Source organism: Dermacentor albipictus, chromosome 10 (assembly GCF_038994185.2).
Source record: "Dermacentor albipictus isolate Rhodes 1998 colony chromosome 10, USDA_Dalb.pri_finalv2, whole genome shotgun sequence".
NCBI lineage: Eukaryota > Metazoa > Arthropoda > Arachnida > Ixodida > Ixodidae > Dermacentor > Dermacentor albipictus.
Genome location: NC_091830.1, coordinates 14,369,732 through 14,386,365, shown reverse-complemented (window position 1 = coordinate 14,386,365; position 16,634 = coordinate 14,369,732). Strand labels below are relative to the sequence as shown.

Below are 16,634 nucleotides of genomic sequence, written 5' to 3'. Positions count from 1 at the left end.
AGGCGTTTTCTTATTCAGTGTACTGAAATATCGAAAGTACAAAGCAGACCGCTGTATGTGGCCTTTTTAGACATTACAGGAGCCTATCACAACGTAGACCGCAACACTTTGTGGAATATTCTGGAAGGGGGAGGCGTAGGTGACGATTGTATACACCTTTTGAGAGAGATTTACCTAGAAAATAGAGCTTGCGCTGAATGGGAAGGGATCAGGAGCGAGGAGAAAGTTTATATCAACAAGGGAAGGGGTGCCCTTTACCCCACTGCTGTTTGTTCTCATTCGCATGGCCATGTAAACGTGCCTACGCTCGCACACATGCACAAAAATGTACGAACGCACGCACGTTCGCACACACTAACACAAACGCACAAACACAGCTACGAAACAGGTTCGCCCGCATTCACATTTATACGAGCCCACGCACGCACACATACACAATAATGTACGCACGCACTCACGTTCGCACACATCACCACAAATGAACATACAGAGATATGACACAGGTTCACCCGCATTCACATTTACATGGGCCCACGCACGCCCACATACACAAATGTACGTACGCACTCATGTTCGCACACACTAACACTAATGCACATACAAAGACACGACACAGGTTCGCTCGCATTCACTTCTATACGAGCCCACGCACGCACACATACACAAAAATGTACGTACGCACACACGTTCGCACACATAAACACAAATGCACATACAGATATACGACACAAGTTCGCCCGCATTCACATTTACATGGGCCCACTCACGCACACTAACACTAATGCACATACAAACACGCAACACAGGTTCGCTCGCATTCACATTTATACGATCCCACGCACGCACGCACACATACACAAAAATTTACGAACGCACACACGTTCACACACATTAACACAAATGCACATACACAGATATACGACACAAGTTCGCCCGCATTCACATTCACATGAGCCCACACACGCACACATACAGAATAATGTACGTACACACGTACGTTCGCACACACTAACACTAATGCACATACAAAGACACGACACAGGTTCGCTCGCATTCACATCTATACTAGCCCACGCACGCACGCACACATACACAAAAATGTACGTACGCACGCGCGTTCGCACACATTAACACAAATGCACATACAGAGATAGGACACAGGTTCGCCCGAATTCACATTTGCATGGGCCCACTCACGCACACTAACACTAATGCACATACAAACACGCGACACAGGTTCGCTCGCATTCACATTTATACGAGCTCACGCACGCACACATACACAAAAATGTACGTACGCACACATGTTCGCACACATTAACACTAATGCACATACACAGATATACGACACAAGTTCACACGCATTCACATTCACATGGGCCCACGCACGCATACGTACACAAAAAGGTACGTACGCACACAGGTTCGCACACACTAACACTAATGCACATACAAAGAAACGACACAGGCTCACTCGCATTCACATTTATACGAGCCCACGCACGCACACATACACAAAAATGTACGTACGCACGCACGTTCGCACACACTAACACTAATGCACATAAAAGATACAAGGTTCGCCCGCATTCACATTTATACGAGCCCACGCACGCACACTTACACGAAAATGTACGTACGCGCAAACGCTCGCACACGCTAACACTAATGCACATACACAGATATACGACACAAGTTCGCCCGCATTCACATTCACATGAGCCCCCGCACGCACACATACACAAAAATGTACGTACGCACACACGTTCGCACACACTAACACTAATGCACATACAAAGATACGACAAGGTTCGCCCGCATTCACATTTATACGAGCCCACGCACGCACACATAAAAATGTACGTACGCACAAACGTTCGCACACACTAACACTAATGCACATACAAAGATACAAGGTTCGCTCGCATTCACATTTATACGAGCCCACGCACGCACACATAAAAATGTACGTACACACAAACGTTCGCACACACTAACACTAATGCACATACAAAGATACAAGGTTCGCTCGCATTCACATTTATACGAGCCCACGCACGTACACATACACAAAAATGTACGTACGCACACATGTACGCAAAAACGTTCGCACAGACTAACACTAATGCACATACAAAGATACAAGGTTCGCTCGCATTCACATTTATACGAGCCCACGCACGCACACATACACAAAAATGTACGTACGCACACACGTTCGCACACACGTTCGCACACACTAACACTAATGCACATACAAAGATATGACAAGGTTCGCTCGCATTCGCATTTATACGAGCCCACGCACGCACACATACACAAAAATGTACGTACGCACACATGTACGCACAAACGTTCGCACAGACTAACACTAATGCACATACAAAGATACAAGGTTCGCTCGCATTCACATTTATACGAGCCCACGCACGCACACATACACAAAAATGTACGTACGCACACACGTTCGCACACACTAACACTAATGCACATACAAAGATATGACAAGGTTCGCTCGCATTCGCATTTATACGAGCCCACGCACGCACACATACACAAAAATGTACGTACGCACACATGTACGCACGCACGTTCGCACACACTAACACTAATGCACATACAAAGATATGACAAGGTTCGCTCGCATTCGCATTTATACGAGCCCACGCACGCACACATACACAAAGATGTACGTACGCACACACGTTCGCACACACTAACACTAATGCACATACAAAGAAACGACACAGGCTCACTCGCATTCACATTTATACGAGCCCACGCACGCACACATAAAAATGTACGTACACACAAACGTTCGCACACACTATCACTAATGCACATACAAAGATACAAGGTTCGCTCGCATTCACATTTATACGAGCCCACGCACGTACACATACACAAAAATGTACGTACGCACACATGTACGCACACACGTTCGCACACACTAACACTAATGCACATACAAAGATATGACAAGGTTCGCTCGCATTCGCATTTATACGAGCCCACGCACGCACACATACACAAAGATGTACGTACGCACACACGTTCGCACACACTAACACTAATGCACATACAAAGAAACGACACAGGCTCACTCGCATTCACATTTATACGAGCCCACGCACGCACACATAAAAATGTACGTACACACAAACGTTCGCACACACTAACACTAATGCACATACAAAGATACAAGGTTCGCTCGCATTCACATTTATACGAGCCCACACACGTACACATACACAAAAATGTACGTACGCACACATGTACGCACGCACGTTCGCACACACTAACACTAATGCACATACAAAGATATGACAAGGTTCGCTCGCATTCGCATTTATACGAGCCCACGCACGCACACATACACAAAGATGTACGTACGCACACACGTTCGCACACACTAACACTAATGCACATACAAAGAAACGACACAGGCTCACTCGCATTCACATTTATACGAGCCCACGCACGCACACATAAAAATGTACGTACACACAAACGTTCGCACACACTAACACTAATGCACATACAAAGATACAAGGTTCCCTCGCATTCACATTTATACGAGCCCACGCACGCACACATACACAAAAATGTACGTACGCACACATGTACGCACACACGTTCGCACACACTAACACTAATGCACATACAAAGATATGACAAGGTTCGCTCGCATTCGCATTTATACGAGCCCACGCACGCACACATACACAAAAATGTACGTACGCACACATGTACGCACGCACGTTCGCACACACTAACACTAATGCACATACAAAGATATGACAAGGTTCGCCCGCATTCACATTTATACGAGCCCACGCACGCACACATACACAAAGATGTACGTACGCACACACGTTCGCACACACTAACACTAATGCACATACAAAGAAACGACACAGGCTCACTCGCATTCACATTTATACGAGCCCACGCACGCACACATAAAAATGTACGTACACACAAACGTTCGCATACACTAACACTAATGCACATACAAAGATACAAGGTTCGCTCGCATTCACATTTATACGAGCCCACGCACGTACACATACACAAAAATGTACGTACGCACACATGTACGCACACACGTTCGCACACACTAACACTAATGCACATAAAAAGATATGACAAGGTTCGCCCGCATTCACATTTATACGAGCCCACGCACGCACGCACACACACAAAAATGTACGTACGCACAAACGTTCGCATACATTAACACAAATGCACACACACAGATGCGACACAGGTTCGCCCGCGTTCGCATTTACACGCACCCACGGCTGCACACAGCCACAAAAATCTACGCATGCACGCACACATGACTTACACGCACACACAAACAAGCGTATGCTCACACACGCATACAGGCACTCGTGCGCACGCATATCAAATAATGAGAAACCATCACGCACGATCACACAAATACAACTACACACGCACATACGCGAAAGATTTGCACACCCACATAAACTCCCTGTCCTCCCGTGTTGCCTCACAAAAATATCCGCGCGCAAACACTGAATGACACTCGCTCTGTATTTACCGTTCAAAACTCCAGCTGTAATAAATCGCTTTAAGGTTGAAATTTCACGCTTCTTCAAGTCAATGTGCCCTCTGCTGAGCGGTTGTAAGACCATTTGCTCCTGTCATGAATGGATGTTTATTTCATCTTGAATACACTTTCAAGAAAGGTAACATAACCGCCCATCTCCGAAAAAAACATTGCTTTAACGCACCACCAATGATCAGAGTAAATACCTTAAATGCATATTTTGTTAGAAAAGACTACCCTCATGGCGCAGACGGCTGAAACATCTTGATGCTCGGCTATTATATAGAAAATCGGAACGCTCGCGTCTCCTATTGCAAGCCGGCCTCCGCTACAGTGTGACAGCCAGCTATGACCACTGGATATATGATCAACAGATCCCACAAAACACTGCTTAAATTCATACACAACACAGGCCTCACAGCACACATATAATACACATATACACACCAAGAATTATGCCTTAAGGGCAAGTCTTTATCGCAATAAGAGTTGGTACGGTAACATGATCTTGGATTGTAGCGCAAAGTGACATGGACAGGACTAGGATTGTAGCACTCGTCCTGTCTGCTTCTAGTCTCTGTCCGCGTCACTTCGTGCTACAATCTAAGATCAACATGCAGTCGTCTCATTCATTGTCCAGTTGTCATCCGCAAAAGCACCTCGACAATGGCCTACGCATCTCCCCGCAAGTGCTCCTCTTCATGAGGTAAGTACATCATGGTATTAGCAGTAAATATAACGTACTTTGCCTACTCGGCTCGAGATCTGTCGTAGAGCTTGTTCCTTTCAGTGGATTTCACACTGTCCCTCCTAGGCCGTATTTGCAATTTAGCAAATTCTTATTATGCTCCCTTTTTCCAGGATGGCCGCAAACTACCTTTGCATATTACTGGGTTCTTCCAGGATCGTCTCATTCTACGAGAAGGCCTCCACATTTGAGAAGATAACCGGTATCTCGTCGTGCGACTGCTGCAGCCTGAGGCTATTCTACTGGTCCAATGTGCAGACAGGCTGTATCTGCATTGCCTACTGCACAACGGGAATGTTAGTGAATCCCCCAGATAGCGATGAACGCTACAGTGCATTGATCCAGGCTTACTCCTGGGGTGCGATCGGAGACCTTTATTCGATCCGCGTTCTGTTCGGTTGCTGCAAGGTAACAAAGTGGCAGTAGGCAAAATTTGTGAGAACGGGTGGAGAGAGCAGCCAATCGGCAAGCGGTGAACTCCCCGGAAGTATACTTCCCTCTTTTGTCGTCTGCTTGCTGGCAGTATACATTAAAACGAAATGTTTCCCGTCTTCCAATCAATGAAATCTTTATCTATAAAATGTATTTTATTCTTCTCAAGCTTAAACACTTTTCAAAAAGTAATACGTGTGAATGCTACAATTTATAACTATTACTTTCTCTGCACTGTCGCTAGGTGGTATCGCGCTCATCGGGTGCCAACGAAAACATTTCATTGGCTCGCTGGCACCTAATGGTAGGGTCGAGTTCACCGCACAACCAACGCAGTATTTGTCTCGAAAAACGCAAGCGACGCCGGAATTCGCTTTCTGCCTTCTCTTCAAGCGCGTTTCGCACCTTCACTGTTCTCGTTCCCCCTCGAGCAACGCCAATGCAGCAACCGAAGTTCCCTTCGCAAGCGCCATTTTCTCGCATTGAACTATGCAGTGGATCCGAACGTGCCATTCCGGGTGGCCGAAGTCGCCGTTTGGATCCAATCCAATCCATCAGACGCACCATGCGAAGCCGGTCACGTAACGAGCGTATGATCATTCCAAACCTCCCAACTCCCGTCGCGTTCGGCGCCTAGCAGACGACGCGCTCGGTTCCAAGATTGACAGGAGCGTGTCGTCGTTTTGATGTCACCAAAAACATGGCCGCGTCCCGCGGCTTGCGACGTCGGCGCGTAGTAGGCCAATCGTGCGCTCGGGTAAACGAACGAACGAACGCGCCGAACAACGATCTCCGACCGCACCACAGGTCCAAGGTTTTAATATGCATGATCTTCTATTTCGTCTATGACAGTCTACGCTGCTGCCTTGCGGTCAAGTACTCCCCACGTACATTGACAATCAGTTGTTCGCGTGAAGAGGCTGTGCGAAAGCCAGTCACTTCGACTGAGCTGCCATGAGGGCAACGCGCAGCGCTTTCAAGCCATCAGGCTTGAACTTCACTACCCTGCTCCAGCTGAAGGAGAAAATCAATGACATATGGCGGTGGCCACTCGTTATTTCAAGCCTTTGCGCTCTGCCTCTACCATGCATCTGCGTGCACGAAGCCAGTTGACCTGGTTTTATCACCGAGCAGCGATACATCATAGCGATAAGTGCCGGATACATGGTCTACCAATTCAAGACGCTCACCTACTTGAGTCAGTGCCTCATAAGCTAGGGTAAGTAATTACCCTTCTATATAAAATGATGTCGCTGATGAGCACAACTTAACCATGGCAGTAAACGTAGGATAGAAAGTGTCAGAAAATTCTCAGTGCAGCATGTGCTTTTCGTTTATTACGCTGAAGATAGATTATCTGTTTGCCGTAACTCGATGTTAGAAACAGACAAAGGAACTCCAGGTTTGACTGAACATTTTTGTCTCCTCAGCGCATGTTTGGAACTCTCTCGGGTCGGGGTATCTTGCCCAATCTATATTTGTCTGAACATTTCAAAACAATAAGCTCGATATAGCAAATCAAGATTTCGGTAATTTGTAAGTGCAGTCACTTCGCGCATTTGTTAGAATGCAAGCTTTTCTTGACCAAAGCGTTGCAGTAATAATTTTTACAAGGGTGTTCAACGTGAGCCACAGATCCATCTTTTTCGTGCTTTCAGGCTAAGAAGTTGAAAGATGTATGCAAGAAAGCTAGCAGCCTTGAAAACGCGGCCTTTCGCAGTCAGGTAAGAAAGTCCACACAGTCAAATGTGCAGCCATTGATCATTATCTTGAAGGCCAATTCAGTATGTAACTAATTTCTTTACTGTGCCGATTTCTACGAAGAAAACTTCAGTGCTCTCATTTGTACTCTTCAGGCAAACATTAAAGTAACGCTAGAAATTTAGGTTTCCTTGCGCTAGTAACAAACGTTTCTGAAATACATTAAGCCCACCCTTACACGAGAAGAGCTTAAGCGAGAAAAAATGCAAAGGATTGGAGGCCCAGCAGGGTCGAAGTTCCCGTACTACCTTGCCATGACGTCATAGATTTCGACAGTGTCTGCTCCACCCAAGTTCATGTTTTGTCCGTAAGGACTAGATCATATTCTAAGAGCCAATAGGAAAAAATCGAGTTTCTCGAACAACCAATACGCCACGATGGCCCGAATATCTTGAAATGCGTGATGTCACGCTGGCATGCTTGCGCTGAGGTTTCGGCGCCATATAGAAATATGAGCTTGCCAGTACTTCATTTTCAGTAATCAACCTTATACCGTGAAATCAATGAACATAGAGCTGGGGAAAAATTATCAGCCAAACTTGTTCAGGTGTTTCTCTTAAGAGTACCTTCATTGATTCTTTGAGCCAAGCCATTGTAGCACGAAAGTATGTGCGATGCCTTTTTAACCAATCCATTAAACAAGCAGTAATATGTCTACAGAACCCATCTATCGATAAATGTCACTGCCTATGAAACAGACATGCCTCACACTCATCATCGGCATTACCATCACCTGTGGCATTGTCATAATCTTGGGCGCCATAGCATCGGTGTCATAGTGGAGGGTCAAAATGTAATCTTCGACACACCTGGCGTGTGGGAACCAGACAGAAATCTGGCCCCATCTAGGATCCCCTCACGTCGAATAGACGAGAAGCTTATTCACAAAGAGGGTAGGGGTCGGCGAAGAAATTCTCACGGCTTTTATACGGTGCTCACAATTTTTTGAAATCGGCAGGTATAGAACGTGCGGGGCTGTGAAAAATACAGCCCAACAGTTTTCATAGCGGCATGCTTGTGTTCTACGGCGAAATACATTATTCATTATCGAGGCGCGTTTGTCGCGTACAAAATTCCCCATATTCAAGTGAAAGGACATCACGCCTCTTAGCATAATTTTAACCGAAAAAACTAAATGCTTTCAAACGCCGTCATAGAGAACTTTGTTGTCGCACAACGAATGAAAGTGCAATTGGCCTCAGTCGGCGCATTTGATGGCGGCTATGATTTTAACTGCCAGGTAAACTAAAGCAGGCAAGACCACCAGAAAGCAGTAGCTTGTAAGCAGCACCACCACCGAAATACTTCGGTAGCAAATCTTTCCTGGGCTTTGCACATAGGCACCAAGCAAGACGTCAGCAAGTGTCTTGTAATTTTGTGTGGTGACTGTCTTATTCTCTGTGTTTTACGGCACAGTTTCCGCACCATGACAAGCCAACTAGCCGTTCAACTACGTTTTGACCGCTTTCATTGCGAATTGTACTTTCAGGTAATCACCTTACGCAGTAGGAAGGAAACTTGGGCTAGTTGGTCAACGTTCGTATTGGTCAAAGAGCGTAAAATCAGATGAGGAATACGTAGACTAACACACACGCTTTATGAAGGCCGAACCTCCCCTGATAGAACTTTTAGCCGTTTAAGTACGAGTTCCTTTATCGAGAAATTTATTTCAAGCACCACTACTTAAAGATGATGCATGCTGCATCCTATAAAACTCGGTACCATTTATGTGACTGGCCTGCATAATGAAGTATGGCACGCTCTAAGACTGATAAATTTCTTGTACTGAACTGCGACCCTGTAGTAAACGGTGTTTCCTGGAATTAAAATAACTACAGTCTTCTCCGTTTTGTAGGTACAACTACTCTGCAGCTGCTCTATTGATCCTGATGACATGAGACTGAAAGGCACTGACACTTTTCACCTGAGGATGTGCTTGTTAGATTCGGTAAGGAACAGTGACACTTTGCACTTCATCGGGCTCAGTTGCTTTTTGCACACTTGGAACAGGGTACCACACATCAGCCGCGGAACTGACGCTGCGGCTTTGTCACGATTACCGAACAAACGAAATATACTTACGACAAAACTTAGTGTCCAACGGTGGTGACATGGTAACAAAATTCTGTGGTAACATGAAAAAGGTCGGCGCCGGCGCACTTTCCTTGGGTGCAAAAGTGTAATTTTAATGTTTTCTTTTAAGTATCCGAAACATAATTTAACAAATAATGTCCGCGAAAAAAATATTTGCCTCCTGCGCCATCTTATTTTCTGATTAGCATTCGTACAAGGGGCTCGACAGGATCTTCGAAATGAGGAAGGTTATTAAACCATTAAAAAAACAGCATGGAAGAAGCTCGCCTAAGAAAACTGGCTATTCGAGCAAAAATTGTAAAAAGGTTTCAAATTACAATGGGACTGAAAGAAGCAACCATGAAACCACCTCGCGGGACCCTGAGGATTGAATTCGTGGCGTTAATAAGCATAGCTGTCCATTTATCACCTAGTGACGTTTGCGTCATAAAGCAGCATTAAGGTCACGGGGGAAGCTACAGTAGAAGGTTCCACGACTACCTTCAGATGATGGACCGTTCAAGTGTAAATCATGTATAAAGCCGTGAAAGAAAGCAGTAACAGTATTTTTTACAACTTCATTAGTACGGGTTGGAGATACTAGAGGAGCCATTATTTCTGCCGCTGTTATAAAAATGTCTATAGGAACCTCTTTGTCGTCGCTATTGCTCAGTTGTCACGTGTTAGAGTAGCATATTAAATTTGACGTGTATGTGTGTGTGTGTGTGTGTGTGTGTGTGTGTGTGTGTGTGTGTGTGTGTGTGTGTGTGTGTGTGTGTGTGTGTGTGTGTGTAAACTAGGGCGCCATTTAGTTCTCTGGAAACATCTTATTTGGGCCATTTTTTCTATTTGCAGATGGAAGCCTCGGTGATAACGTATGCCGTAATCCTTCAGCAGACAAGAGTCTCGGTGGCTTGCATGACATGGTGCTTTTCTCTGGAAATTCGCAACAACTTACAATAACTATTGACTCGAACCGAGAGGTTTCCGCAAAGTTCCAGGACAAGGGGATCAGCGTAGCAGGCTCTTAGAACGGACTAGTGCGTGCCATGTTGGCGCCTTGAGCACGCGCCGCGACCACGCACCACCCAACTTTATTTTCGTAATCTCTTGCCATGCCGATCGAGGGCGACGGCCTTTAGCGTCCGCGCGTGGCGGTGTCGGTAGACGCTACAGGGCCCCTGCCCAGACGGAACTGCGAAATTTACTCGTCGATGAAGGGAAGACGGAAGACATAATGCAGATCCGCGGATACGCCGGCGACATCCGCGGGGAGCACCGGGACAGGCGTCTCGAGGTACGCTGGTTTGGGGTGGTCTGAGTCTACCTTTTCGCGACCATTCACTGGGCTGGTGGGGAGCTTCGGCGTCTTGTGGAGGACATGGTAGGGCCCATCGTAGGAGGGTGCAGGGTGCCTTTAAGGCATGTCGTCTGAGAAAAAAACGGGTGTCCAAGACGCAAGGTCAAGATGCTGTGGTCCCGAAGGTCGAGGCGGGACGGGTCGCAGTTCTGAATACAGTCCTGTAAGCATTCAAGGTACTGCAGAGACTGGGGTGAATGGTCTGAAGGAACGAGCAAGTCTCCAGCAAGCCTCAGTGGGGTACGTACCATAGACGAGTTCGGCCGGAGAACAAAGTGGCAATGAAGGACAGCGCGTAGACCAAGAAGCACTATCGCAAGGTGGTCGACTCAGTGTTCCCGATGAAGGCGCGCAGTGAGGGCAGCCTTGAGCTGATGGTGCAGCCATTCAACTATTCCATTTGCACAGGGATGGTGTGCATTGGTGCGGCAGTCTTTAGCGCCAAGCAGGCGGTTGGGGCAAGTGAAGAGGGTACAGTGAAATTGATGGCCGCTATCAGTGGTGAGGATGCTTGGGCAGACGAAGCGGGAAGCCCATGCTGAAACGAAGGGTCTGGCGACCATTTGCGCATTGATTTCCTGTACGGGCATGGCTTCGGGCAAGTGGGTGAAGCAGTCAATCATTCTTAGAATGTACCGGCAGTTGTGAGGAGGAGGAAGTTGTCCAAACAGATTAAGAAGGGCGTGGTCGAAGCGACAGCCAGGTGGCGAGAAAGAATGCGTGAGTCTTCGTGTGGTGGGTCATTTTGGTGGTCTGGCACGCGACGCGCGAATGCGTCCACTGGTGAACGTAGGTGTTAGTGCTTTGCCATAAGTAGCCCTGTGTAACGAGGTGCTGGGATGCTGGGATTAGATATCGTGAAGGGACTGCAACACCGAACGACCGAAGGCAGCCAGAATGAAAGGGGGTTAGCAGCAGCTGAAAACTCACACCGCAGTGAGCCAGGCACAAATGGGTGAAGATCGACTTGTAGAGGGGGGAACGAGGATGATCACGCAGCGCTTGCAGCTCAGGGTCTTCCAGATGCACCCGAGCTAGACGTTTTCAGTCCACAGTTGATGTAGAAGTGCCGAGGAAGATATTGCGGGAGTGTGGATCAGCTGCCTCGTTTTCAGTGCCTTTGATGTCTCGAGCATCCGAATATACCTGCCATGTACATAAGTCAGTTGACAGTTCACGATGCTATGTGCTTGGAAGAGTTTATATGGAAGACATACACCAGAGGCTTATAGTCCGTTAGAACAAAAGATGGCTGGCCCTTTAAGAAGTACCGGAAGTTCTGGATGCTGGAGTAGATAGCGAGCAGTTCGCTGCCCAAAACGTTATAGCGAGTCTCGGCAGGTTGGAGCTTGATAAAGCTCCGTAGACAGGGGGAGGGGGACCACTCGGACTATTTGCCGCTGAAAAACAGTGCCGATGGCCAGACTGGAAGCACCCACCATGATGCGAGTAGGCACATTAGTTTCCGTGTGGATGAGAAGCAGTGAATCGGCGACGGCTTGTTCAGTAGCCCCGAAAGCAGCTTGAGCTTCGGGAGACCAATCATGGATGATGATCCCTTCATAGTGCGAGGTAAGTCAGTCAGTGGGTGCAGAAGCTCAGCGCCGTCCAGAATAAAGCTTTGGGAGAAATTCACTGGGCCCAGGAATACGCAGCTGGCGTGAGGTAGTGGGTGCTGGGACGTCTTGCACGGCCTGGACGTGGAAGGGCAACGGACGATTTATCAGCGCTTAGATGTGGTGATCCAGGTACTGGAGCTCGGAAGACCCAAAGACTCATTTCTGAAGGTTGACAACCGTGTCAAATTGAAGGCGTTGTGATTTCCGGGGGGGTGACATTCATGATTTTTTGGATTGGGACTCCTGACGAGGATGTCGTCGATGCACGCATACAACCGTGAGTTCGCGCATTACATCGGCAATAAATCTTCGAAATGTTTGAGCTACGTTGCGTAGGCCAGCGCACGCGCACGTACTCAAACAGGCCAAAGGATGTAGTAATGGCCGTCTTTGGGATATCGGCAGGCTCAACGGGAATTTGGTGACAGGTCTTGAAAAGGTCCATTTTACCATTTTCATACTTCCCGGTGGCCTCTGAAATCTCGAATGTGTGGAAGCAGATAGCTATCGCGGACCATGTGAGCGTTGAGCGCCCGGTAATCGCCACACGGACGCCAGTCGCCCGGTTCTATCTTGGGCACCAGATGGAGGGGGGAAGTCCAGCTGCTGGACGAAGGGCGAATAGTGACCGGCTGTCGGCCATGTGCTCGAATTAGCGTTTAGTAATGAGCAGACGCTCACCGAAGAGGCGGCGCGGACGAGCTGCGATAGGTGGACCACGTGGATTAATGTGCTGGGTTACGCTGCACTTGGGTGGCTGATTTAAATTGCAGGACCTCTTCACCGCAGGAAAGTCTTCGAGGATGCAAGCGTACGGGCATGGTGTAATTAGCGTTCGGATGCCAGTGGGAGTGACAGCTGAGAGAACTCCAGGAATGGAGAGTCGCTTCTCTCTGTCAATCAGGCGACGACGGCGCATGCTGAGGTCGAAAGGCGTCGGAGCCGAGGATAGCCTGATTGACGTCGGCTACGATGAAGCCCCCTCCCCCGGGATATGCGCTGCCGGCCAAGGTCGAGAGTGAGGAACCGTGGACCATACGTGGCGATAGAGGTAGTTCGCCCCGCGGAGCGTAGGGCCAGGTAACTTAGAAGCTTGGTCACACTTTAAAGATGGCGGTATGTTGAACTCAGCACCTGTGTCTACAAGGAAGCGTAGGCGACGAATGCGATCCATGACGATCACAAGTTTGCCGGGTTGTAAGACGAGCTCAGGCGCCACCGTCGGTGATCTCGCAGCGCACTTCCCTACCATTGGTGATATGTGGGCTTACACTGGCGGTTGTGAACTTCGAGGACTGCGCGAACGGGGATTGCTCGGGGAAGGATGGTGGCTGAGGCCTGTGGAGGAGCCGTGCCAGTCATGAGAGAACGTCCGAAGGGCGTCAAGGGAGACGGCGAGGTGATAGATCCGGAACTCTAAGCAGGCCATGATGGAGTTCTGGCGTTGTAGAAAGAGCGGCGACAGAAGTCGCATCGTGGACCCGATCAGCGAGCTTGGTGAGGAAGTGAAGGATCAGATCTCCTACAGCAGCCAAGGCTAGGCGGGTGGACTGCGGCAAACGCTGCACGAAGAGCCCCTTCAGCAGAGCACCGTTCGCGTCATCATTGCTTGAGCCAAGGAGCCGTCGTATGCTGTGCAGCAGCTGGGAAGTGCGACGATCTCCCAGCTCTTCGGAGGTGAAAAGGTGCTGGCGGTGCGCTCTCTGACACTATGGCGCGGTACAAAATACTGTTTCAGGTGCTGGTATGGGGTATGCCCCCAAAGGGGCAGCGATGATGGCCGCGACGTCTTGAGAACCCTCAGGAGACAGTTCGGCAAGTAAATAGTGATACCGACAAGTCTCTGAGGTGATGTGGTTTAGATCGAAGGAGGCTTGGACCTGGGCGAGCGAAGCCTGTGGCTCCTTGCGCCAGAACCTCAGGCAGGTGGAGCTCTAGAGCTTCGACGTCCTCTGCGCATGCGGTAGCGTAGGGCGAAAGGTTGCCCGAGGGCGGAGGGTTGCTGGGGCCGGTCATAGCGTAGTACCGAGTCACAATTGCCGCCAACCGAGAGGTTGAAGTGGAGCGCCAGTACAAGAGAGCAGCGTAGCAGGCTCTTGGAACGAACTAGCGCCAGTCGTGCTTGCGCCGTGAGCACGCGCCGCCCATCTTTCATTTTGTCACATTTTTGCATTGCTGACCGATAGGGCTGACCTTTAGTGTACGCGCGTAGCTGCGTTGGTGGGCGCTACACTATCAAGTGCATTGGCACTACTGGACAATCACCAACTTCCCGTGCATTGGCACCATTGGTACGTCGCCTCGCACCAATCGTCGGTCCCCGAAGCAAGGAAGACACGTTTGTGCTTGTTAAGGAATGCGAGCGCCTTTGCTTGCCAAACAGAAGCTTTAAACAGCACGACACAGGCCACAGCAAAACAACTATTCGAAACAGCGCTCTCGCCAGTGATTAAATTGCAATGTCATGTGTCGGTTGTTTAAATGTTTCGTTTAATAAGATTTTCCTACGAGCCCCAGCGAATGCGCTTTTTATGGCTTTACGGCTTGTAAAGCACACGAATTTGCCGCGCTTTCTTTCACCCATTTTTCATTATTTCTATTCTCCTGTTCGCCTTAAATGAACGTGGAGCAGCCAACCAGGCCTTTTCATATGCGCATTTATGCTTGCTTCTTATTCCACTGACCCACCATATTGAACTTTTTCAGCGTTTGTGCTGTTTTAGCTCTGTTTATATTATTTGTTGTGGAAACTGTCGGAACACTTTCGTAACACTTGTAATGTGTCATTGCTCTTTTTCAATTGCCGTGATTGTTGTTGTTTCCATTGTATTATTTTACGAAAGTGCAAAGTGTGTACTTGAATACCTATTAATACCGGTGGCGATAATGCTTCCTTTTCTTGTCCACTTTATTTGTGCTTTGTCGTTTTGCCTTCTTTCGTGTTTTGTCACGCCATTTTTATTCAGATTGCGCAACTGTTTCTTTATGGATGTTTCATAACGTAATTTTCTTCAAGTGTAATTGAACTGTACCCCGTGGTCACCTCGCTCAATAAATAAACGAATAAACATGCTCGACTTCCCCCTTTTCTCGTTTTCTCCATCTTTCTGCGAATGGCCGCATGAATGTGGTGATACTCACGTCACACTGAATACCATATCCATGCAGAAGGCATTGATGCATCAGTACGTACGCTGTCGTTGTACGCGCGTCTTGTAGCATATGCTATTTTGTATTCCGTCTACCTACAGATAATTTGCTTTCATTTGCGAAATGTTTTTGTTCAGTTTTATACAAAGTGGCCATGAAAATTTACACTGTTGCATTAACTTTAAATTCAGCTCTATAAAAATGTAGAGAAATGAATAGGGATCAATAAAAGTTTTCTTACATGTTAATAGTGTAGGCCACTGGGTGTGTGGTATATATAATTTTTAATTTCAGGTTTACTGTTCTATGAATTTTGCCTTTGAAGGTAAGTAAATAAAATTCTCCAACTCTTTTAACATTCCCCGCCCTGTTTTCTCGATCTGTGGCAGTGTCCATGTCGTTCCAGAAAACCCACACCACCCACGCGAACAAGGCAAGGTAGAAACATGAAGTGTTACCAAGACACACTCTAACCCTTTGAGGTTCCAGTTCGGTTAGACTGTTCATAAATACATGAAGTGTGCACAATTTCATACAAAGTTGCTTGACGCTCCATTGCAAGAAGAGAAGGATGTTACTTTGTGTATTTTCTGGTGGCTCATAACAGTTTACGAGGAAATCTAATTTGTAGTGCTGAATGTTACGTTGCTTTTCCGTAAACCGATTTAAATCACCGCGGCTTGAAGTACATGCGCGCATTACCATAAAAAAAAGATATTTCGCCATTGCCGTTGGAACGCGGTACATCGAACTTCCCGTTAAGCATGGTAGTGCCTTTAGGAAAGTGGTCATCTGTCGCAATACCCGGCCTTCGTTACTCTGCCGCTTTTTGACAGAAGTAATTAGCGCCATCCATCTGGTGGGCGGGAAATCAACTACGTTCCCTTCCCGCCCATCCTCGTAACATCGCTCCCC

The 16,634-nt window shown here is 47.6% G+C and overlaps 1 protein-coding gene across 3 annotated transcripts in view; it reads left to right on the top strand.

Annotated features, from left to right (window-relative positions):
- LOC135915825 (uncharacterized) overlaps window positions 1–16,634 on the top strand; it is a 60,738-nt gene that overhangs the window by 25,507 nt on the left and 18,597 nt on the right. For 2 of the 3 annotated variants that reach the window (XR_010568756.1, XM_065448996.1), the window contains exon 3: window positions 16,014–16,044. The exons of the other annotated variant lie outside the window; for it this stretch is intronic. The gene's annotated coding sequence lies outside the window, so the exon portion shown is untranslated. The remainder of the gene's footprint in view (window positions 1–16,013; window positions 16,045–16,634) is intronic. 3 annotated transcript variants of the gene reach the window in all.